At 40.8% G+C, this 24,692-nt stretch overlaps 1 protein-coding gene across 2 annotated transcripts in view; it reads right to left on the bottom strand.

Annotated features, from left to right (window-relative positions):
- The window catches only part of KIAA1217 (KIAA1217 ortholog), a 769,974-nt gene that overhangs the window by 509,236 nt on the left and 236,046 nt on the right, over nt 1-24,692 (bottom strand). The window lies entirely within an intron of this gene.

Below are 24,692 nucleotides of genomic sequence, written 5' to 3'. Positions count from 1 at the left end.
CTACCATGAGCTGAAGCAGTCATTAAACTTGGAGTAGGACCCCATCCACCCAGGAGAAGGGAGGGCTTTTAACCTCTGGAACATTTCTTTGTTCTCCTGAATGCCTAGGAGACCGGGCTGAGCCTCAGGAAGACTCCGAAGACCTGCTTCCATCCAGCATGTCTTTAGAAAGGTCTGCCCACACATAGCCAAGCTCCTGACTCTGAGACACTTGAGATGAACTGACAGTGACCTGGTCACCAGAGCTTCACAAGGAGGTCCTGAAGGTTCTGACTGCTTCCAGCTGGGATCAGGGGCTGAGCAAATAGCCCAGCACAAGAAAGGAGTGAAGACCATAGCAGGAGCCCCGAGGCTTGCTATTCAGTCAACCTATGCAGCTGGGGATGAAAATAAAGCTATCAGAGTCCATGGGAAGAAGTGACTGCAAGTGTCTTAAATGACATGTTTGTACAAAGAAGGGTGAAGTGAAAGCTGGCTGTGACATCACTGATTCTGTTATCCTGAAGCGCTGACTCACTTGATCTGGCTGGCTAAGTGGGTCTGCCCTCCCTTCCTCCACCCTATCTACCCCCCCCCCCCCGCTTTCTATACGTCCCTTCTGGAGTTGCAAGCCCGGTGGAGGGGGACAAGCTGTGTGACCTAGCCACAACCCCCAAACTGGCTCTTCTGGCCCATTTGTTGGAACCAACAGGGATGCTGAGCTTCACAGTGATAGGAAACGATGGGACCCCGTGACAGCTCATATCCTGACCTCAAAGGCTCCCTCCAGACCACTGGCTGAGACATCCCAGCGTGAAGGCGGCCAAGAAAAAATGATGGAACTTGGTTCCCTTGAAGTTTGTTATCTGCCAAATAAACATATCTTATGGGGACCATCCCTTATGCTGGTGGATTCTCACCCTCACATCATGCCAGGAGCATATTCAAGTGATTTCTTCCAGAGGCTCCCTCCATCTGTCCCACCACTTTCCTGTTTCTCTCAGGTCTCATTTTCACATTTAAGAGGTCATCATGGGGTAAGCAAGGTGTTTCATCTCCTTTTGGTTCAGTCACACAAAATACGGATACATTTACTGGAAATTCAAGCCCCGTCACTTCTATTTCTCTGTTGCTTTGTCAGATCCATTATATTTTTAGTCTCTCCACTTCATAAGCTTTTGCTTTTTGAATGCACTTCTGAATACGTATTTGCCAAAACAATTTCCACAATGAAAAAGCAATAAAGGCTTATAAATCCACCCGGGGAGCACGACCCAAGCACTCCAGCCTGTTTCAACGTTGTGGTTTGGAGAGTATTCTTCTATATTGTTACAGTCAGAAAAGTAATTTTACCCGAGGAGTAGCTCATGAAATGATGGGTTTTTGGGAAATCATGCAACTTGGCTTCATGTCGTTATTTTAATGGATCGCAAGGCAATTTATCTTTCCTACTTTCCACCATGAAGAGGTAGTAAGATTGTTGTATTTAACTAGATAAAGTGTTTCAGCTTGGTATTCGAGTCCTTGTAAAACGTATCTGCCTAACTATTCCTCCCTGTGAAACCCTGATCCCCCTTATAGATACTTTTCCTTTTGGATCCTGATATATATGGTGTTTATTACCAACGTAAAGTGTGTACACATGTTGTTCGTTCCCTCAAATGCAGCTCCCATCAACTTCATACATCTAGAACCTATCCACTTTTCCTGGTCCAGCTCAAATCCAGGGCAGTGTGCAGAAGCCACTCCCTTTGCTGAACTTCTCACACACACAGAGGCAAGTGATCTGTCACTTCATTTCTGCACCCATCAATTTCTTCCCTAATTAGATTGCAAGCTCCCTGGACTTTTATATTCCCATTAGGCACTGAACGCAGGGCTATGCCCAGCTCGGGTGCTAAGATGATGGAGTACATGGAAAATAGCAGAGAAGCCAATGTAAACAGGATTGATTGTGGGAAGGTTGTTTTTCAGCACAAAGCTGAGCTGTGTGTGACGTTAAATGCTGTCCAGGTGGGCTCAGGGTCGCAGGATCTGACCTTTCCTTTCCTGTACAGACACAGGCTGGGTTTGCAAAGCACAACTGTTAGTAGAAATCAGGAAAATACCTGAGTAGTTTGATGACACAATCAACTTAGCACAATTTGATGATTCTGGTTCTAAATGTAACTTAAGCAGAGAGAAGGGTCTCCATTTCTCACTTTGCTTTTCATGTACAGACGAAGTCAGATAACTCTTGATTCTCCAGGGGCAGGTTCTCTGTTTTACTGTCACTTTATCTCATTTGCCTGCGACTTCCTCATTTATAAAATGAGGGATTTGGAATGTTAAATTGTTCTGCAAGGTTCTTTCTACCTCCAGCACCTACGCCCTTATAACCTACTTCTTTTCTCTTTAGCCCTTCTTCTGTCTCTGACTTTCACCTTATTCATCAATTTATTACCCGTAACACCCATTGCTACCAGGTGAAAAAGTCATTTTGTCTGTTCATCAGGATCTCTTGTAAAAATGATGTAGAGCAGCAATTTAAAAATAATTAAAACACAATTCCTCAGTTTTCATTTGATCATGGTTCTGTCGTTCCTCCTACAGTAATTTAGATTTTACAAAGCTAGCGGTACTTTAAACAGATATGCCTCCTTTGGGGGAAAAAACACAGACAAAAAAATAAAGTGTGTGCTTTTCTTAAATATATTTTAGATAGCCTCCTTTCTTTTCAGCACCCACAGGTATGACTCATCATTAGAAGAGAAAGGTACCCATAGAAACCGAATTAGGAAAAGAATGTGGATTCTTGCAATTAAATATAAACCAAAAAAACCACCTCATTTTTAAAAGGATATTAACAATAGTGATGGAGTTATACTGATATTTACTGAAACGAGATAAAGATGATTTTTAAAGGCTTTAATGAAAAGAAGTAGAAAAGGGAAAGGTTTAAGGAGAATTCACAAATAAAACTATGAAAATCCAATCCCTTGACTCAGGTGGGACTTTTTATAGCGCCTGCTTAGTTGGGAAAAAAGTTGCCATGATTCACTTTTGAAGTTAGAAGACAATACACTTAATCAAAGAGTCCTTCTCTTTGTATCGTTTATCATCAATGAATTAATCCCAATAAATATATTTGCAATAAACTCAGCTCCTTCATATTTCTAAACTTCATTATACATGACATAATGAGAAGGGTGACAGAGTTATTCAAAAGTATTTAAAATATTATAGTAAATTTTATATTCAGACAAAGGTTTAAAGGTCTATTGTTTTCATAATACAAATTCCAGAAAGTTGGCTCTGAAAATTCTCAGTGGATGGTGGATCTTGGGCTCTACTAACTGCTCTAGAATTGAGGCAGTGGCTGCATTCTGGGTGTCCCCTTGGAACGGTCACTAGCCCTGTCGGGTTTTGAAATCTGGAAAATGAACTGATTTGGTATTTGACTTCTAAGACTGTTTATAATGACAAACGTGTGTACCTCCATGCCACATTATTTTCTCTTATAGACCTAAGAAGACAGCTCTAAATTTCAGGGAAATCTAGTTCTACTACACACACACACACACACACACACCCTGCATCCATTTTCTCTGATGAATATAATTGCAACATCTGTCTTCCTTCCAACTTTGGTAAAATATTTAAATTAAATAAGTTACTGACGGTGAATATCACTTATTTCTGCAAAGCTGAGGTATAATATATTTCGTTGCTACAATCTAAGTTTTCTCTCCAGTTACTGGAAGTTATGTTTCACAGGACTTAGCTTGTGCTGATATTTCTGGAAGAGTTAATGAAGCAGAAATTTTCTCAGAAATGAAAATAAAATTAATGGAAATTTTGCTTTTCATTAATCGCATCACCAAATCAATGTTTTATATCAAGCTATTCTGTAACAAGATTCTAAATTATGTTCCCAAGAATTTCTATGTAAAACATTTCCATATGGTAAGAGTCTGTAAAATTTTATAACACATTCACAAATCACTGTGACAAGGAACACTGGTATTAATTTCTTAAAGTCAATGTCATTTTTCTGATAAAATTTTATGATTTTATTTCCTCACGCCTTGAAACTTTAAAAACAACAGCTGAATGCCTTCTTAGGAAACAAAAAACAGATACAGAATCAGCACCATAAATGAACAGATTATATAGTTCTCATGTACACATTTTTTAACCTAAAGTGCCCATTCTTAGTCTATATTACAGCACTCATTTTACTTCTCTTGTGGTACTTATAGTCTGCATGCATTTTGTAATTTATTTGTTCATTTGGTCTTTGACTCTCCAGCTATAAAGTAAGCTGGTTCAGGAAAACAAAACTTCTCCAGGTAATGACAAGCAGAAAGAGATAAAAATAAGGGAACCAGGGTTACAAAAATGTTGAAATGACAGGAGGAGGACAAGTAAAGTTTGCCACTAGCTTTAAGAGAGTCAGGAACTTTCTGGAAGTACAGGAAATGATTGGTGATAATCATAGCTGCCTGAATCACCAAAACCAGTAATTATAGCAATACCAAGAGCTGCTGAAAATCTCACATCTACTAGAGCCCCGACACCCGCCCATGGAGTAGCGCTGTGGCTTGGGTCTATTTTCCACATCTTGTGAGAATGTGCCTCATTGGTAGAATCTAATCTGAAGCCCTCCTGGCAAGGGATTCTGGGAAATGAGTTCTCAGGCTTCCAGCTCCCGTGATAGTGGGCAGTGCGTAGAAGGGAGTGTTTCCAGGCTGCCTACAGATAATTCCATACAAGCTCCAAATGGGAAGGATCCATCCTGCTTTCGTGTACTCTCTCTACTGAGGAGAGTTCAGAGTTTTGGTTGCAGGATCCTTTACACTCTTAAAACTTTCTGAGGATACCCATGAGAACTTTTGTTTATATGGCTTATATCTACCAATATTTACCATAATGGAAAACTAAATTGTGAATATTTAACAGTGTTAATTTACCAATTCATTTAAAATAACAATAATGGAACCTTTACATAGTAACATACATATAATCCTCCTTATGAAAAATGGTTATATTTTTCCAAAATAAAACAAAAAATAGTGGGAAGAGTGGCATTGTTTTATATTTTTTGGAAATCTTTTAAGTATCTGCTATAATAAATGATAGCTTCTCCATCTTCTATTAAGATATTAAGAACAAGAGTGAAAATGCAACTTTTTAGGATTGTAATAGAAATAGTTTGGCCTTTGAAGACCACCTGAAATTTCTCAGGGACACGCAGGATCCCTAGACCACTTTGTTAAGCACTGCAAAATCACATCCTTAGCCACTAGCAGCATCTGACACGTGACAGATGTGTAAAAGGTACTTGATGAATGAATTAATGAGTAAAAGGACATTGTATTCTTGCATTGTTCCTTTTGCAAGGCGCACAGGCTGAACAATCTTTATGTTTTTTCAAAGGAAGACTTTCTCTCGCATTCACTCTCACTCCTCATAATTTTGTTGCTGGAAAAAAGGGAGCATGTGAGGCCAGATTTCAGAAATGACATAATTTGATTCAAACCAGCCTAAGGCAAAATTGTGAACTAGATGAAGTGTTCAATGTCTCCCTTATCCCTTGTCACAGAATCAGAATATACTTATCAGAAGGGACCTGAAAGATCATCGTCCATCCCAACACTTGAGGCACAATTTTTTTGAAGCTCCACCTTCTAAATTGGACGAAATGTACTGGGAGGTGGGGGAGTGGCATTCGGTAGAATGTCAGAAGTATTCAGAGCCATGGAATAATCCTGGAATATCACTTTTACTTAAAGTCTTCAGGGTAAATATTTAAGCAATTATATTAAAACAGAGGTACATTATGAAATGTAAGATAACTTGTTTGTCTCAACTCTTTTCCTCTTTCTGCCACATGACTTGCAGAGCAGTAAAGTAGGCATTGATTTGGGGCTTAGCCATGTGACATGCTTTGGACAAGAGAGCTGGGGCAGAAGTGACAGAGACTTTCTTCTGACCCAAGACTCTACGAGGCATCATGCATCTCTGATCACCCCTCTTGTGATCCACCATGAGAACATGTTTCAGGTAGTCACTAGTCCAAAGGGAATGAGGAGACCTGGGGAGCCAACCTGAACCCAACCTAAAGCCTGGAGCCATGCCAAGCAAACCTGAAGAACGATAAGCAAGACAAATACATACTTGCTGTTTTGCCCCTTAAGATTCTGATTTTGGTTGTTACACGGCAAACGCTGACTAACACAGAAATTGATACCTACAAGTAGAGTGCTAGCCACAGAAATCACTGCAGCATTGGCTATGAGGTCAGCTGACAGGAAATCATTATAGGAGAATGGAAAAACTGTGACCTATGTTATGGAATTGACAAACCAACTGATAACACTGTCCTCTGTGACAATTTAGAGCACAGAGAATATTCATAATCACGTGTTGGGTGAGAAAGTTTTGAGGCAGAATATTGACAGAATGAGTTGGTTCCTTTGGTAGAGTACTGTAAGGAAGAGGTGAACTCAGAAAAGACCAGTCTGCGAACAGAATAGAGAGCCCAGAAGTTTTGGGGACTTGTAGGGTTGGAAATGAAACTGTTTCTTATCAAATCAAAGATGAAGTCGCTAAGACACTGCCTCAGGAGAAGAATGGTGGGTGTGGCTTAAACACAAGGAATTGACTGGAATCAAATACATGGAAAACCTACAAAGCTTTTGAGATAATTATAGTGGCAGAATTACTGCCAGCCTTAGTTAAAAGAACCTATGCCTGTTAGGCTGTAAAAAGACCTAAGGGCAACCAACAGTCCACAGGCAGGGATGTGGTAGAGGAAGCTGCTCAGCTACCAGGAAGGATATATTCAATGCAACCTTCTTCAGATGTAGCCACGAAAGGTGATCCAAAAGGAAGGACCTCCTGGCGGGTAGAGCCAAGAGCAACAGAGAACCTCGTACTGGGGGCGGCTCCCAGGGAGCAGGACTGGGACCAGTCAAGGAACACTCTCTTGTTTATGACCTAGCAACATTTTCACTGGGCAGTTTCAGAATTACAGTTCCTTAGTGACTGCTATGTGCCTCCCCTTCTTGAGCTGTCAAATGTGTTTGGCATTAAACCTCTTCCTCTTGAACGAGGAGTGTGAGATAAAGTTTTGGCTGCCTAAATCCAGCAAATGCTTTCTAAAGAGGAAAGCTATGGTTATAATTTTAAGATGAAGTTGTGAAAATTTCAAAGAAATTATTTCAGGAAAATTTCTCTAAAATGAAGACTTAATCTAAAATGCTGTAATTTGACATGAATATCGGAATTAAACTAAATTTCCTTATAATTTCAAAAAGTACCCAAACAAATCTCACATTGATGCTATCGATAAATGTTTTTGCCAGTTTAAAATCACTGCCATGTGAGCAAGCGATACATTTTCTGTTGTCTTGAAGGATCCCCTGGCACATAAATGACATTTTATACTTTGGTCTAAATATAGGTTTATTAAAAATTTTTAAGTAACCTTGAGCAATTGACCATACAACTGAAGTTCCTTTATGGAGATAATGGCTAATACTGAGAAGGCAAATGCAGCCTAGTGATATCAGATATTCTATTTCATTTTATTTTATTTTTGGCCACACTGTGTGGCATGCGGGATCTTAGCTGCCCAACTAGGGATTGAACCCGTGCCCCCCGCACTGGAAGCGCGGAGTCTTAACCGCCGGACTGCCAGGGAAATCCCAATATCAGATTTTAAAATAGCAAATTAACCACACCCATTTATCTCCTCTCTTTTGTAAAACCTAAAAAGGCATTAACCACATGGACATGAAAACATGGAGTAAACAGCAAAGATGAGAAGCTTTAACAAATATTAGGGAAAGGAAAATGAAAGAGGAATGACAACAGATTTTGCAGAGCAGAATTATGGCTCAAGAGCCCACCAGGCCAATAAGTAGCCAGCTGGTTCTCCCTACAGAAGTGATGGAAGCAGAGCTCTTGGAGACACCAGGTACCAGGAAGCTGGGGGTTTAGAAGGGGAAGAAGGCCAAAGTAGGGGGATGGTTGAAAGAGCAGTGGGCTTCTCTGATGCCTTACAAGATGGCTGTCCCCTTCCTTCTCTACCCACCCAACACATTCTGCCCACAGGAAATCTGACGCACTCTTTCTGGATGAACCCAGGACTCAAAGCACCAGGTGGAGTGAAGACGGCCAGGGAGAGAAGCACTCAAAACAAGATGAGGTGAAACTCTCTACATGTTGAACGGTGGGAGCTTTGGACACCTTCCCTGGTCTTGCTTCCAGAATGCTGCCATCCAGTTAAATTGGATGACTCAGCTCTGCAGACACTTAAAACCTCAGAGAGGTAGTCTCCAGATAACACCATCTGTCATCTGTTTGCACGGTCCCCTGGTCACCTGAGATGCTCACCTGTCAGCACAGCCAGCCCTCCCCACATGAACACTCCATTTAGCTTTCAGACCCCCCACTCCTCAAACAGCACAGATGGCTGAGGTCATCCAGACCCTGAACAAAGCCTCCTCCCAAAAGAGACAAAGACGAACGCCAAGAGGAAAAATCACATCAGAAAATGAGAAACTGCAAAGAAGAGAGGAAAACTTGAAATATGTTCAACCCTATCATCAGACAGAGAAAATATTGTCTCCATAAAATAAACTCAGGAGGCCATAAAAGAGAAACAATCAATGAATAAAAAAAGAATTCTTGTTAAATAAAATAGCCAACATTTAAAAAGGTTAATCATTAAAAACTTAAACATTGATAATCAAGCTGGAAGGTAAAGTTAAATAAATCCTCCAGAAAGCAGGGCAAAGAGATGAAGACTAAGAAACAAATAATTTATTTTTTTCTTTTTGGCCACACCACGCGGAACTTCCCCAACCAGGGATCGAACCCATGCCCCTGCAGTGGAAGAGCGGAGTCTTAACCACTGGACCGCCAGGGAAGTCCTATTTTATTTTATTTTATTATTTTTTTGTGGTACGCGGGCCTCTCACTGTTGTGGCCTCTCCCATTGTGGAGCACAGGCTCCGAACGCACAGGCTCAGCGGCCACGGCTCACGGGCCCAGCTGCTCCACGGCATGTGGGATCTTCCTGGACCGGGGCACGAACCTATGTCCCCTGCATCGGCAGGCGGATTCTCAACCACTGCACCACTAGGGAAGCCCGGAAGTCCTATTTTAAAATAGAAACTCTGTTGATATCAGCATAGGAACATCCCAGGTTGAGAGCTTTGCAGCAGCCCATCCAGAGACATGAGGATGGGCGGGCCTTGGAGGGAGCGGGGTTTACTGTGATGCTGTAAGTTGGCTTCCCCACTAGAGCACCGGATGGGAGAGGACAGCTGTGTGGGGAGAGGGGCAGGGCTGGGAAAGGCAGCACAGCTAACCTGCTGAGGGTCAGGCAACCGTGCTCTCAAATCCTTCCGAGGAAAACAAACAAACAAAAAAATATGGGTTTTGTGTGGTTTTCTGTATCTATGTTTTATTTTACAATAAAATGGAAAAAATTACCTTAAAGCAGAAAAAAAAGAAGGGCACACATAGGAGACTTTATTACAATATATTTTCCCTTAGGAAAGGCATGAAGAGAAAAAGGTTTTAAGGGAGCATAAAATGTGGGATTTTACATGCCCCGGGAATTAACACTCTTCCACCTTAAAATATAAATTCTACTAGAGTGATAATGAGCAGAGAAGGATTTGAGCATTAGACCTGCCACGTGCTGGGACAGGCTACATAAGCTTGGGCACATCAGTCAACTTCTCTGGAACTCAGTGAGAACATCAAAATCACTTCTAAGATTCCACTGAAATCTCAAGTCCATAAATCTAATGAATGTTGGGAAGAGTAATATTTTTTCTCTTCTATTTTCTGTGGTTCAAAGTGATTTTATATAAGAGCATTTAAATCAAGACATATAGGGAGGGCCTTACCTGGTGGCGCAACAGTTAAGAATCCGCTTGCCAATGCAGGGGACACAGGTTCGAGCCCTGGTCCGGGAAGATCCCACATGCTGTGAAGCAACTAAGCCTGTGCGCCACAACTACGGAGCCTGTGCTCTAGAGCCCATGAGCCACAACTACTGAGGCCTGTGTGCCACAACTACTGAAGCCCACATGCCTAGAGCCTGTGTTCTGCAACGAGAGAAGCCACTGCAATGAGAAGCCTGCACACCGCAATGAAGAGTAGCTCCTGCTCACTGCAACTAGAGAAAGCCCACGTGCAGCAACGAAGAACCAATGCATCCAAAAATAAATTAAAAAAAAAAAAAAAGACACATAGGGACTTCCCCAGTGGTCCAGTGGTTAAGACTATACCTTCCAATGCAGGGGGTGTGGGTTCGATCCCTGGTCGGGAGCTAAGATCCCACACGCCTCAAGGCCAAAAAAATCAAAACATAAAACAGAAGCAATATTGTAGTAAATTCGATAAAGACTTTAAAAAAGGATCTACATTTTTTTCAAGAAGTGTTTTTTTTTTAAAAAAACAGGAACTTCCCTGGTGGTGGCAGTGGTTGAGTCTGCCTGCCAATGCAGGGGATGAGGATTTGATCCCTGGTTTGGGAGGATCCCACAAGCCGCGGAGCAACTAAGCCCGTGTGCCACAACTACTGAGCCTGTGCTCTGGAGGCCACAAGCCACAACTACTGAGCCCGCGTGCCACAACTACTGAAGCCTGTGCACTTGGAGCCGGTGCTCCGCAGCAAGAGAGGCCACCACAATGAAAAGCCCGCACACCGCAATGAAGAGTAGCCCCCTCTCGCCGCAACTAGGGAAAGCCCACGTGCAGCAACAAAGACCCAACGCAGGGCTTACCGGGTGGTGCAGTGGTTGAGAATCTGCCTGCCAATGCAAGGGACACGGGTTCGAGCCCTGGTCTGGGAAGATCCCATATGCTGCGGAGCAACTAGGCCCGTGAGCCACAATTACTGAGCCTGCGCGTCTTGAGCCTGTGCTCTGCAACAAGAGAGGCCGCGATAGTGAGAGGCCCGCGCACCGTGATGAAGAGTGGCCCCCACTTGCCTCAGCTAGAGAAAGCCCTTGCACAGAAACAGACCCAACACAGCCATAAATAAATAAATAAATATTTTTTAAAAAAAAAATAACAAAGACATATAGTCATTCATTGGAGACATGACTTTGAGGGAAAGATGCAGCTGGGTCTCTGCCCCACTGTTCTTTGCCTAATGTTCCTCGTATTTGGGAACTCTGCCACCATCCACGTGCCGTGCTCATTTTGCTACCCAGGTAACAAGCAAGAAGAAATAACTCAAGTAAAGGAGATTCAGATCGCTCTCCTTACCAAATTCTCACAGGACAATTGGAGAGCAAATGGTGGGTAGAACATGATGGTTAGTCCCATGACCTCATAAGAGGATTTTAAAACTTTGGTTAAGGAAGAACTGAAGATGATTCTTAAAAGTAAAGAAAAAAATACAACTCCTATTTATAGTTGTGTCATCTTTCAGCCTGCATTTTCTATGTGTGTGTTTAAAAGCATTTTGTGTATTAGTGCCTGCTTGTAGAGTAACGTGCACATTCTACATAGATGGAGGTACAACTATTACTGGAAATATTTGGAGTCTGTTATTTCTACAGCTAGTCCCTAATTCTCTATAGCATTGTGCTTCAAAGGCTAAAGGCATATACAAACCTCCAACACGAATTCAATGTGAAATATTCACCATACTTGAGAAATTCCCCTCTAATTTAGGTTAATTTATCAGAGTAACTTCAAACCAGTGTCAGAAAAGACATCCATACATTTCCTTTGTTTTCTGTTCAGAGAAATACGTTTCTGATCAGAAGAGGGGGAGCAAAGAACCTGGGAACATTCAGAAGTTTCTCTTTCCTTGAGGGAGGTCAGGCTGAAGGTTAAAGGAAGGTGATGCAGCCTCAGCTCCTCCAGAATAAAGACGCGACTTAAGAGTTTGCAACATCTTGAGGATGTCTCTGAATACTCAGCTTGGATCTCCGACTCAGGGCGTTTCCATTCTTCATCTGAAATCACCCTGATGATGATCACTGGCGTTTTATGAGCACAACGTGTCATCCTACTCCCTTGTCTGTGCTGCGGTAAGAACTCATGTTTAAGGAAAACGTTTGAGAAATGAGCAGTGGCAGAGAAACGCAGTGGGAGTATTGTGACAATGGAATTCCAGTCTACAATTACTAGGAGACCACAAGTTTTTCCGAAGGATAAGAAATAGGGGATGTTATTCTTAAAGAGTAGCTTGTGCGCATCTAATGACCTCAGATGTGGTCCCAGTGGTGGTAGCTGCTCCTGCAGCTCTCTCCAAATTAGAGGGCTGCTGAGCGAGCAATTTCAGCTGCACCGCATGGTCTGTTTAGTCTCTTCCAAATTACCTGGCATCTGCATTAATGTAAAAGGAAACATCACTGGGAACAGCTATTAATATAGAAAATAACATTACCTTTAAATCGTGGCCACAGGGAGCTGGGCAATGAAATCTTTTACAGGTGATCATTAATTTTTCATTCTATATGACACTGGTGAGGGCTTTAAAACATAAAAATGGAGAGGATTTTCATTTCCAACTGTTTTGCTTTACAGGAAGCTGGATTACCTTAGTAGGTATCCACCAGTCCTAACCCTTGCCTTTCGTCAACTGACTAACTTCCTTCCTTCCTACCTTCCTCCTCCCTCCCTCCCTCCCTTCCTCCTTCTTCCTTCTACACTAAGCTACTGGAGTGTGACAGAAGGAACATTGGATGAAATCAGAAAAGACCTCTCTCCTCATCTAACTCTGCCACTTATTAGCTGTAAAACCTTGGGCAAGTGTCCTAACGTCTCTGAAGCTTAGTTTCTTCATCTGTAACATGAAGGTAATAAAGCTTGCCCGGGATGGAAAAAGATAATCCATGCAAATGGAAATCAGAAGAAAGCTGGAGTAGCAATTCTCATATCAGACAAAACAGACTTTAAAATAAAGACTATTACAAGAGACAAAGAAGGACACTGAATAATGATCAAGGGATCAATCCAAGAAGAAGATATAACAATTGTAAATATTAATGCACCCAACAAAGGAGCACCTCAATACATAAGGCAAATGCCAACAGCCATAAAAGGGGAAATCGACAGTAACACAATCATAGTAGGGGACTTTAACACCCCACTTTCACCAATGGACAAATCATCCAAAATGAAAACAAATAAGGAAACACAAGCATTAAATGACACATTAAACAAGATGCACTTAATTGATATTTATAGGACATTCCATCCAAAAACAACAGAATACACTTTCTTCTCAAGTGCTCATGGAGCACTCTCCAGGATAGATCATATCTTGGGTCACAAATCAAGCCTCAGTAAATTTAAGAAAATTGAAATTGTATCCAGTATCTTTTCCAACCACAACACTATGAGACTAGATATCACTTACAGGAAAAAAACTGTAAAATATACAAACACATGGGGCTTCACTGGTGGTGCAGTGGTTAAGAATCTGCCTGCCAATGCAGGGGACACGAGTTTGAGCCCTGGTCTGGGAAGAACCCACATGCCACGGAGCAGCTAAGCCCATGCACCACAGCTACTGACCCTGCACTCTAGATCCTGCTAGCCACAACTACTGAGCCTGCGTGCCACAACTACTGAAGCCTCTGTGCCTAGAACCTGTGCTCTGTAACAAAGAAGCCACCACAGTGAGAAGCCTGCGCACTGCAACGAAGAGTAACCCCCATTTGCTGCAATTAGAGAAAGCCCACGCGAAGCAACAAAGACCCAATGCAGAGAAAGGAAGGAAGGAAGGAAGGAAGGAAGGAAGGAAGGAAGAAATTTTAAAATATACAAACACATGGAGGCTAAACAACACACTACTAAATAACCAAGAGGTCACTGAAGAAATGAAAAGACACCTAGAATAAAATGACAATGAAAACACGATGACCCAAAACCTATGGGATGCAGCAAAAGCAGTTCTAAGAGGGAAGTTTGTAGAAATACAATCCTACCTCAAGAAACATGAAACATCTCAAATAAACAACCTACCCTTAAACCTAAAGCAATTAGAGAAAGAAGAAGAACAACAACAAAAAAACCCTCAAAGTTAGCAGAAGGAAAGAAATCATAAAAATCAGATCAGAAATAAATGAAAAAGAAATGAAGGACACAATAGCAAAGATCAATAAAACAAAAGCTCGTTCTTTGAGAAGATAAAATTGATAAATCATTAGCCAGACTCATCAAGAAAAATTCAGAAAAGATTCAAAGCAATAGAACTAGAAATGAAAAAGGAGAAGTAACAACTGACACTGCAGAAATACAAAGGATCATGAGAGATTACTACAAGCATCTCTATGCCAATAAAATGAACAACCTGGAAGAAATGGAAAAATTCTTAGAAAAGCACAGCCTTCTGAGACTGAACCAGGAAGAAAAAGAATATATAAACAGACCAATCACAAGAACTGAAATTGAAACTGTGATTAAAAATCTTCCGACAAACAAAAGCCAGGACCAGATGGCTTCACAGGTGAATTCTATCAAACATTTAGATAAGGGCTAACACCTACCCTTCTCAAACTCTTCCAAAATATAGCAGAGGGAGGAACACTCCCAAACTCATTCTACGAGGCCACTGTCATCCTGATATCAAAAAGCAGACAAAGCCGTCATAAAAAAAGAAAACTACAGGCCAATAACACCAATGAACATAGATGGAAAAATCCTCAACAAAATACTAGCAAACAGAATTCAACAGCACATTAAAAGGACCATACACCATGATCAAGCAGGGTTTATCTCAGGAATGGAAGGATTCTTCAATATATGCAAATCAATCAATGTGATACACCATATTAACAAATAGAAGGATAAAAACCATACAATCATCTCAATAGATGCAGAAAAAGCTCTCAACAAAATTCAACACCCACTTATGATAGAAACCATCCAGAAAGCAGGCATAGAGGGAACTTACCTAAATATAATAAAGGCCATATATGACAAACCCACAGCCAACGTCGTTCTCAATAGTGAAAAACTGAAACCATTTCCACTAAGATCAGGAACAAGACAAGGTTGCCTACTCTACCACTATCATTCAACATAGTTTTGGAAATTTTAGCTACATCAATCAGAGAGGAAAAGAAATAAAAGAAATGCAAATCAGAAAAGAAGAAGTAAAACTGTCATTGTTTGCAGATGACATGATACTACACATAGAGAATCCTAAAGATGCTACCAGAAATCTATTAGAGCTAATCAATGAATTTGATAAAGTATCAGGATACAACATTAATGCTCAGAAATCTCTTGCATTCCTATACAGTAATGATAAAAATTTGAAAGAGAAACTAAGGAAACACTCCCATTCACCATTGCAAAAAAAAGAATAAAATACCTAGGAATAAACCTACCTAAGGAAAGAAAAGACCTGTATGCAGAAAACTGTAAGACACTGATGAAAGAAATTAAAGATGAAACAAACAGCTGGAGATATATACCATGTTCTTGGATTGGAAGAATCAACATTGTGAAAATGACTCTACTACCCAAAGCAATCTACAGATTCAATGCAATCCCTATCAAACTACCACTGGTATTTTTCACAGAACTAGAACAAAAATTTTCACAATTTGTATGGAAACACAAAAGATCCCGAATAGCCAAAGCAATCTGGAGAACAAAAAACGGAGCTGGAGGAATCAGCCTCCTTCAGACTATACTACAAAGCTACAGTAATCAAGACAGTATGGTACTGGCACAAAAATAGAAATATAGATCAATGGAACAGGATAGGAAGCCCAGAGATAAACCCATGCACATATGGTCACCTTATTTTTGATAAAGGAGGAAAGAATATACAATGTAGAAAAGACAGCCTCTTCAATGAGTGGTACTGGGAAAGCTGGACATGTAAAAGAATGAAATAAGAACACTCCCTAACACCATCACAAAAATAAACTCAAAATGGATTAAAGACCTAAATGTAAGGCCAGAAACTATCAAACTCTTAGAGGAAAACATAGGTAGAACACTCTATGACATAAATCACAGCAAGATCCTTTTTGACCCACCTCCTAGAGAAATGGAAAGAAAAACAAAAATAAACAAATGGGACCTAATGAAACTTAAAAGCTTTTGCACAGCAAAGGAAACCATAAACAAGACCAAAAGACAAACCTCAGAACGGGAGAAAATATTTGCAAATGAAGCAACTGACAAAGGATTAACCGCCAAAATTTACAAGCAGCTCATGCAGCTCAATATCAAAAAACAAACAACCCAATACAAAAATGGGCCGAAGACCTAAATAGACATTTCTCCAAAGAAGATATACAGATTGCCAACAAACACATGAAAGAATGCTCAACATCATTAATCATTAGAGAAATGCAAATCAAAACTACAATGAGACATCATCTCATACCAGTCAGAACAGCCATCATCAAAAAATCTAGAAACAATAAATGCTGGAGAGGGTGTGAAGAAAAGGAAACACTCTTGCACTGCTGGTGGGAATGTGAATTAGTACATCCACTTGGAGAACAGTATGGAGGTTCTTTAAAAAACTACAAATAGAACTACCATATGACCCTGCAATCCCACTACTGGGCATATACCCTGAGAAAACCATAATTCGAAAAGAGTCATGTACCACAATGTTCATTGTAGCAGTATTTACAATAGCCAGGATGTGGAAGCAACCTAAGTGTCCATCAACAGATGAATGGATAAAGAAGATGTGGCACATATATACAATGGAATATTACACAGCCATAAAAAGAAATGAAATTGAGTTATTTGTAGTGAGGTGGATGGACCTAGAGTCTGTCATACAGAGTGAAGTAAGTCAAAAAGAGAAAAACAAATACCGTATGTTAACACATATATATGGAATCTAAGAAAAAAAAAAACCAACTGGTCATGAAGAACCTAGGAGCAAGACGGGAATAAAGATGCAGACCTACCTAAGAATGGACTTGAGGATATGGGGAGGGGGAAGGGTAAGCTGGGACAAAGTGAGAGAGTGGCATGGACATATATACACTACCAAATGTAAAATGGATAGCTAGTGGGAAGCAGCCACATAGCACAGGGAGATCAGCTCAGTGCTTTGTGACCACCTAGAGGGTTGGGAAAGGGAGGGTGGGAGGGAGGGAGATGCAAGAGGGAAGAGATATGGGGATATATGTATACGTATAACTGATTCACTTTGTTATAAAGCAGAACCTAACACACCATTGTAAAGCAATTATACTCCAATAAAGATGTTAAAAACAAAAACAAAAACCTGTGCCTGACACATAATAAATGCTCAATAAATAGTACTGATCACTACGGGAAAAAAAATAATGCTTGCCCTCCCCTCATCTCTAAGCAGGGAAATGAAAGTGTTTTATAAACCTCAGAGTTATATACATTTATAACATTCTAAAAGCTAGGGTTGGGCTTCCCTGGTGGCGCAGTGGTTGAGAATCTGCCTGCCGATGCAGGGGACACGGGTTCATGCCCCGGTCCGGGAAGATCCCACGTGCCGCGGAGCGGCTGGGCCCGTAAGCCTGTGCGTCTGGAGCTTGTGCGTCTGGAGCCTGTGCTCCGCAATGGGAGAGGCCACAACAGTGAGAGGCCCGTGTACCACTAAAAAAAAAAAAAAAAAAAAAAAAAAAAAAAAAAAAAAAAAAAAAAAGCTAGGGTTGAAAGACGGTACATAACTGGTTGAAGAAAAGAAGTTTGACAAAGTTTGAAACCATTTCAAAACATGCTTTTCTTCTCACAACTAAATCAAAATTCTTTTCAAACCTTGGGTTGCAAATCATCCTTATGGAACCAAGAAGGACCTAATTCTAGAGGCAACATTTTTTCAAGGGTTCCCCTCGTTCCGTATATAATGAAAGAGACCTGTTGTGAGCAGAAAGGCTTGAAGACTAAAAGTCATAATCATCTTTAACTTTTAGCTATTATTCTGCTGAGAAAGAGAGTGGTGTCTCTCGGGGTTTTATCAGCTCTCTGGCTGCAACTGACTTTGCTCCTGTACCCCTTTGGAACAAATTAAACCCACACACAGAGTCTTGATTTAAGCAAAGTAAAGTCGATTTCATCTTGAAACATCAAGAGTTTTCCTTTGACCTGGTCAGTGTGATACAACACTGTCCTCAGTGGGACTTTATATAAAATCTCTGATCCCTACTTACCCACGAGCAGCCATGGACATTTCCAGATGCAGCATGTCTTTGGGAACCAAAGTCTTCGGACATTTTCCTTCTAACTTTCCTCCACAGGCAACTCCTTCTAAACCTGTATTGACAATTTTGTCTTTTCCTCTAATCTCTAGAGCACCTAGAAGAGTACTGAACCTATTGGAGGTACTCATTCAATCTGTGCTGATGAAGTATTAAAGAATAATTTTCTTGTGTACAAAATATTAGGTGAGCCTGAGTCAAAAGGGGGAGCTTTGGCAGAGACGTATGTGTCATCTGCCTAGAAATAGCAGTTGTGCCTTTGGGCACAAGTGATCATATTTTAATATTGCCTAAGTCGTTATCAACGATATAACAGTCACAGTTCATTTGAGACTAGACCATTTCTAACCTTGTAGAGGAAGAATACATCCAGTTAAGCTGTTACTCAGTTTCTCAGTGGGGTAACTCCTGTTACCCCACTGATTGGTAACAGGAAAAGGGGCAGTCTGGAATGACGAAGAAAGATCTTGATTTCTAGTTCCAGTTTTGCCACAAACTGCTTGGGTGGTTGTAGATTAATTGCTTTATCTCCCTAAGACTCAATTCAATCCTTCATCTAAAAATGAGTGGATGTGATTGGTTGATCTGGTTAGTTCTGACACTGGACTGGGAGTCTCTGAGTTCATTCTGGATCTGTGGAGGGTGAATCAAAAGAGAGGTACAGGGACATCCCTGGCGGTTCAGTGGTTAAGACTTCACCTTCCAGTGCAGGGGGTGCGGGTTTGATCCCTGGTTGGGGAGTTAAGATCCCACCATGCCTCGTTGCCAAAAACCGAAACAAACAAAAAAAAGGAATATTGTAACAAATTCAATAAAGACTTAAAAAAATACATTAAAAAAAAGAAAAGAGAGAGGCATACACTGCTACTAGGAGCAGTCCCTACACAGACAGATGAGTTCCTCATTATCTGCGTGGCTAGCCCAGATAAGCTGTCCGGAAAATAGGTGCAGTGGGTCAAAAAGGGAATTGGGCATGGGATGGTAAGAGCCACGTGGAAACATCTCTATTTCTAGATGAATAACCCCTATGACAAGGATCCATTGTGACATTTTCAGCAGTGAAGCGAAGCGAGAGGATGAGAAATCTGCAGGAACTCGATCCAATATGGAGGTGTGCTGTTTGGTGGTGGGGTGGGACCCTTGTACCTGTGAGGCTCTGAGCGTAACCGCTGGGGCCTCAAAGTCAGCTCGGAAGAGTTCACCCTCACATTTCCTTACACCGACAGCACCTTCCATGGGGAGGCACTTCTACCCCGGTAAGTGATCTGAGTCCCTCTTTGTAAGTTCCTCGTGACGCGACTCATACGAGGAAGTTAGGGAAGCACTGACCTGTGCATTTTCATCAGAACCAAGGGAGTGCTTCGTTTTTTACCTTTTATCTTCAAAGGAATTTCGGTATTTCTAATTTTGTTTCAGAGTAGAAACGAAGAGCTGGAAGATGCTGCTGTGGGGACAGCAGGTTGAAATCTTAACTTCAGCGACTTGCTTTTTATAAAATGTGTCCTGCTTGCCTGCCAAGCATTTCCCTGAAACCCGATCTCACTTCCAGTCTAAAGGAATGCAGGGAGCCAGACAAGAGGAGTGAGGGTGCCTTAAAATCAGCTGGCAAAGAAAGTTCCAGGGACCAGCTTCTCCTGATAAAAATAGTCTCTGCGGCTGGAGCCAGTGGCTTCCACAGAGATTCTTAATCGAAAATGCGTATTTTCCACTTAAGGAGAAGGGGTACTAGCAAGCCATCACCCCAGCTCCTCTCCTTCTGTATGTATCAGCTGTGTGCACCACTGACCCGGGAAAGCCATGCTTCCTGCAATGTGCTTTGAGTAATTAAGCGAAATCTCTCACGTTAACTGCTAAGGAGATAGAAAGAACACAGCTACACCCAGAACTCATGAAAAGGAGCCAGAAGTTTTCTGCGTTTACATGATGGCCAAGGAGGAAATAAGCTTATGAATATTCTTTCAAATTATAAAGTGGGGAGAGAGAAGTAATATACACTGAGTTCCTCTTCACAGTAGGCGTTGTACTAGGTGTTTCACGTAGCACAAAAGGTAGTAGTAGTGATGAAAATAAACAACAGATAATAAACAACAGATGATACGTGTATTTTTTAGCATGTAATATGAGCCAAGTTCAATTTTGTGTGCTTTATCCATGTTATCTTACTTAATCCCCACAAGCCCTCTGTATTAATAACACCATCCGTAGAAGAAAAAACTGAGGTTCAGAGAGGCTAGTTATTTACCCAACATCACACAGTTGATAAGAAGAGGAACTAGGATTTGCACCCTGGTGTAAATAAGTACAAAGCCCAGGTCCCTGATCTCTACATCAGACTATGTATTTAACAGTTCATAGCATCCTCATTTTATGGACAAGGAAAACTGTAATTTGAGGCTCTGTAATTTCTCCAAGGTTAGCATCTTAGGAATTGTTGGACATAGACTTCAAGCCCAGTCCTTCACAGCACAGGCTTTTACTCCTCTGCCCAGTATAAAACCTTCATTATGCAGCTTCTTACTAATGAGCCCCAGAAAGCTAGGGGCTAATAAGCCTTTTAAGCTGTGTTTTTCAATCTGGGGTATCTACAGTCAATGTGAATGCTCCTTTCTTTCGGTCACTGAATTAACCTCAGTTGCCTTCCCTATCAGTCACATCCTTTTTCACTTCCAACTTGGGCAAACTTGGTTATGTATTTGGAGGTTACGTTGTTAACATCTGATTCTAGGATTGTTCCAGAGTGTTGAACGTGCAAGCCCATTCTGAACGTGGTCGCATTTCCTTCCTGAGCTGAAATAAGAGTTGTTGTTGTTTTTTTCGAGTCATACTTTCTGTCTTGATCAGAAGTTGATCCCATGGGAAAAAAACCTGCTGATCAAGATTGGTGTGAAATCTAAGACTTGACAGAAGCAGACAGACTCACAACAAGAGCCAGTTTCTCAGCATTACCTCTGATTGCCTGTGATAAAGAAGAACTTTTGCAGGAGGGAGCAGTGTGCTTGTTTGAAGTATATTTAGCAGGTTAAGAATTTGCTAACTGGTATTTCTCAATCTGGGCAAAATAACTGTCTTTTATCTGGACAAATACATGAATTTGTTGCCCTAATATAGGATGCCATTTTATGGGATTTCAGCATGAGCCTCTGTGAGGCTAAAAACCATTTCAGAAATGGGCAGTAAGCTGTCTTTGAACTTTAAATTCATGCAGACCTGGCTTTGAATCCCAGCTCTACCATTTATAAATAGCATGACTTTGGAGACATCACTTAATCTGTCTAGTCTTAGACCCTAATCTGTAAAATAGGCTGCTTCAAGGATTAAATCAGACAATATGCGTAGTGCAGAGTAAGTGCTCAATAAATGGTAGCTATGATTATGATGATCAGGATAACATTCTCTAGTAATTCCCTTTTCCTTCTCTAGAGCTGCTTTTGTCTCCTATACTTAATTCTCTTTGCACCTAAATAACAAGGACATAAAAAACCTTGAACTCATCAGCATCAGCTGACAAAGTGGTATCACAAAAATTTTACAATGATAGAGAAAGATCAGACATATATATAGCCTTTCAAACTGAGGCTTTCCAATTCAAGCAGAAAATACTGAAAAACGTGTATGAAAACTGGAGTGTAACAAAACATTATGTGGTAATTTTCTCATGAAGTATAATGTAAATTCCATGTAAATTCTCTCAAAAGAAAGGAAATTCTTGTTTAACAAAATAACCATAAAAATTCATCGACCATCGATCAACATTTGAATCTAGAGTATTCAGGTGATGCTGGCAAGAGAATTCAATGAGGGAAAGAATAGTTTTTTCAACAAATGGTGATTAACTGGATATTCACATGCAAAAGAATGAAGTTGGACCCCTTTCTTATACCGTAAGTAAAATTTAACTTAAAATGGATCATAGACCTAAATATAACAGCTAAAACTATAAAACTCTAAGAAGAAAACACAGCAGTGAATCTTTGTCACCATGGATAAAACCTTCTTTGATACAACACCAAAAGGAAAAATGACAAAAGAAAAAAAACAGATAATTTAGAGTTCAACAAAATTAAAGACTTTTGTGCTGCAAATGATTCCATTAAGGACGTGAAAAGACAACCCACAAAAATAGGAGTAAATATTTGAAAATCATATATTTGGTAAGAGACTTGTATCCAGAAAAAAAAAATATGTATAATCCTTACAACTCAATAATAAAAAGATAAATAATCCAATTGAAAAATGAGCAAAGGTTCTCATTAGACATTGAGATCTCAAATTAGCCTATAAGCACATGAAAAGATGCTTAACCTGCAGTATGGAAATGTAAATCAAAATCACAATGAGGTATCACTTCACACACAGTAGGATGGCTATAATAAAGATTAGACATTAAGTGCTGGCAAGGATGTGAGGAAATTAGAACACTTATGCATTGTAACGGGAATGTAAAATGGTGCCACTTTAGGATACAGTTTGGCAGTTCCTCAAAATGTTAAACGTAGTTTGTGACCCCCAAATTCCACTCTAAGGTATGCACCCAAGAGAAATGAAAGGATATACCCACAGAAAAGCCTGTACATAGATATTTGTAATGTCATTATTCATAACAGCCAAAAAGTAGAAACAATCCAAATCTTCATCAACTGGTAAACAGATAAATGAAATGTGGTATATCCATGCAATGGAGTATTATTTGGCAATAAAAAAAGAATGAAGTACTGACACATGCTACAAGATGGATGAATTTTGAAAACATTATACTAAGTGAAAGAAGTCAGTCATAAAAGACCACACACTGTATGATTCCATTTATATAAAATGCCCAGGATAGGGGCTTCCCTGGTGGCACAGTGGTTGAGAGTCCGTCTGCCAATGCAGGGGACACAGGTTCGTGCCCCGGTCCGGGAAGATCCCACATGCCGCGGAGCGGCTGGGCTCGTGAGCCATGGCCGCTGCGCCTGTGCGTCCGGAGCCTGTGCTCCGCAATGGGAGAGGCCACAACAGTGAGAGGCCAGTGTACCGCATAAAAAAAAAAAACCAAAAAAAATACCATGGTGCTGGGTGATTTCCAGAAGTGAAATTCCATAAAGCCAGACCTCATAAGTAAAGAAATGAAAAGAAACAACACGTACCTCTTGGAGAGCCTTCCCTGTTAAGCATATACCTATCAGCTTCATTCATGGTGAAACACTTCCTTTCTCTGAGAATTCATCTATTCCATATGAAACTGCTACTTTTGTAGGTCAAAAAGGTCAAATATTGTCCATTTCACTGTAGTTCAACCCAATACTTGAATTAAGAACATCATTACCGGGGCTTCCCTGGTGGTGCAGTGGTTAAGAATCCGTCTGCCAATGCAGGGGACACGGGTTCAATCCTTGGTCTGGGAAGATCCCACACACCACAGAGCAACTAAGCCCATGAGCCACAACTACTGAGCCTACGCTCTAGAGCCCACGAGCCACAACTACTGAAGCCCACGTGCCACAACTACTGAACCCATGTGCCTGGAGCCCGTGCTCTGCAACAAGAGAAGCCACCGCAATAAGAAGCCCGTGCACTGCAATGAATAGTAGCCCCCGCTCACCGCAACGAGAGAAAGCCCAAATGCGGCAACGAAGACCCAACGCAGCCAAAAATAAATAAATAAAATTTAATTTAATTAAATTAAAAAAGAAGATCATTACCTGGGGCCTGAAAATCTTTTCCCTTTTTTTTTCCTTTCTAGATTTTCAATTTTTAAATATTGTATTAAGATTTTGTCTGTAAAATACCCAACACAAAGGAAGCAAGATCTGAGCCTGGGCACCCCCTCCTCATGTGCTCTGTCTGATGACAGGCAGCTAGTGGCCGTGTTTGAAGACAAGCCCTCCCTGCTCAGGTCTGAATGACAAAACCTTACCCTCAGGTCAGGGATCCTCTTTTGTATGGAAGAGGAAACAAATACAGAGAGATTGTAGCAGAATCTGGACTCGAAATTCTAGCCCAGTTAACTTCCAGTCCAGTCCTATGTCTGCAAAATCATTTTTTTAAGTCACAGATGGAATCAGAACTTTTATATGTACTCGCTGGAATGGAAGGAGGGGACCATTCAGTCTGCCACTAGTTTTCTAAATATAATCAGGTTGCAGGCATGGTACATAGTAGCTTCATTCAAGTTCCTTGATGCACATCCAAACTACAAATATTCAAACAGACCAAGGCACCTCCTTTTTCTGCTAACATAATTATAAAAGGTGTTATTATTGAAACATTCCTATAACGGAGGGCAACCATAACTTTAGACAGAAAATGTAATGATGATAAAAATAATAAGAGAAGGTACCATATTTGAGTTTATTCCAGTTACTAAGCACTTTTGTAGAATATGTCATTTAAGCCTCAGAACAACCAATGAGGCAGGTTCTTTTTTCACCCCTATTTTACAGATGTGGAAACTGAGATCTTGAGAGGTTAAGTATTCGTCCCTAGTCAGACAGATAACAAGTGTCAGAAGCAATATTCTAATCCAGGCCCTCCAACTCCAGGACC

The sequence above is a fragment of the Kogia breviceps genome, chromosome 3 (genome assembly GCF_026419965.1).
Source record: "Kogia breviceps isolate mKogBre1 chromosome 3, mKogBre1 haplotype 1, whole genome shotgun sequence".
Lineage (NCBI taxonomy): Eukaryota > Metazoa > Chordata > Mammalia > Artiodactyla > Physeteridae > Kogia > Kogia breviceps.
Note: the sequence above shows the minus strand (reverse complement) of the source record. Positions and strands in the feature narration are given on the sequence as shown.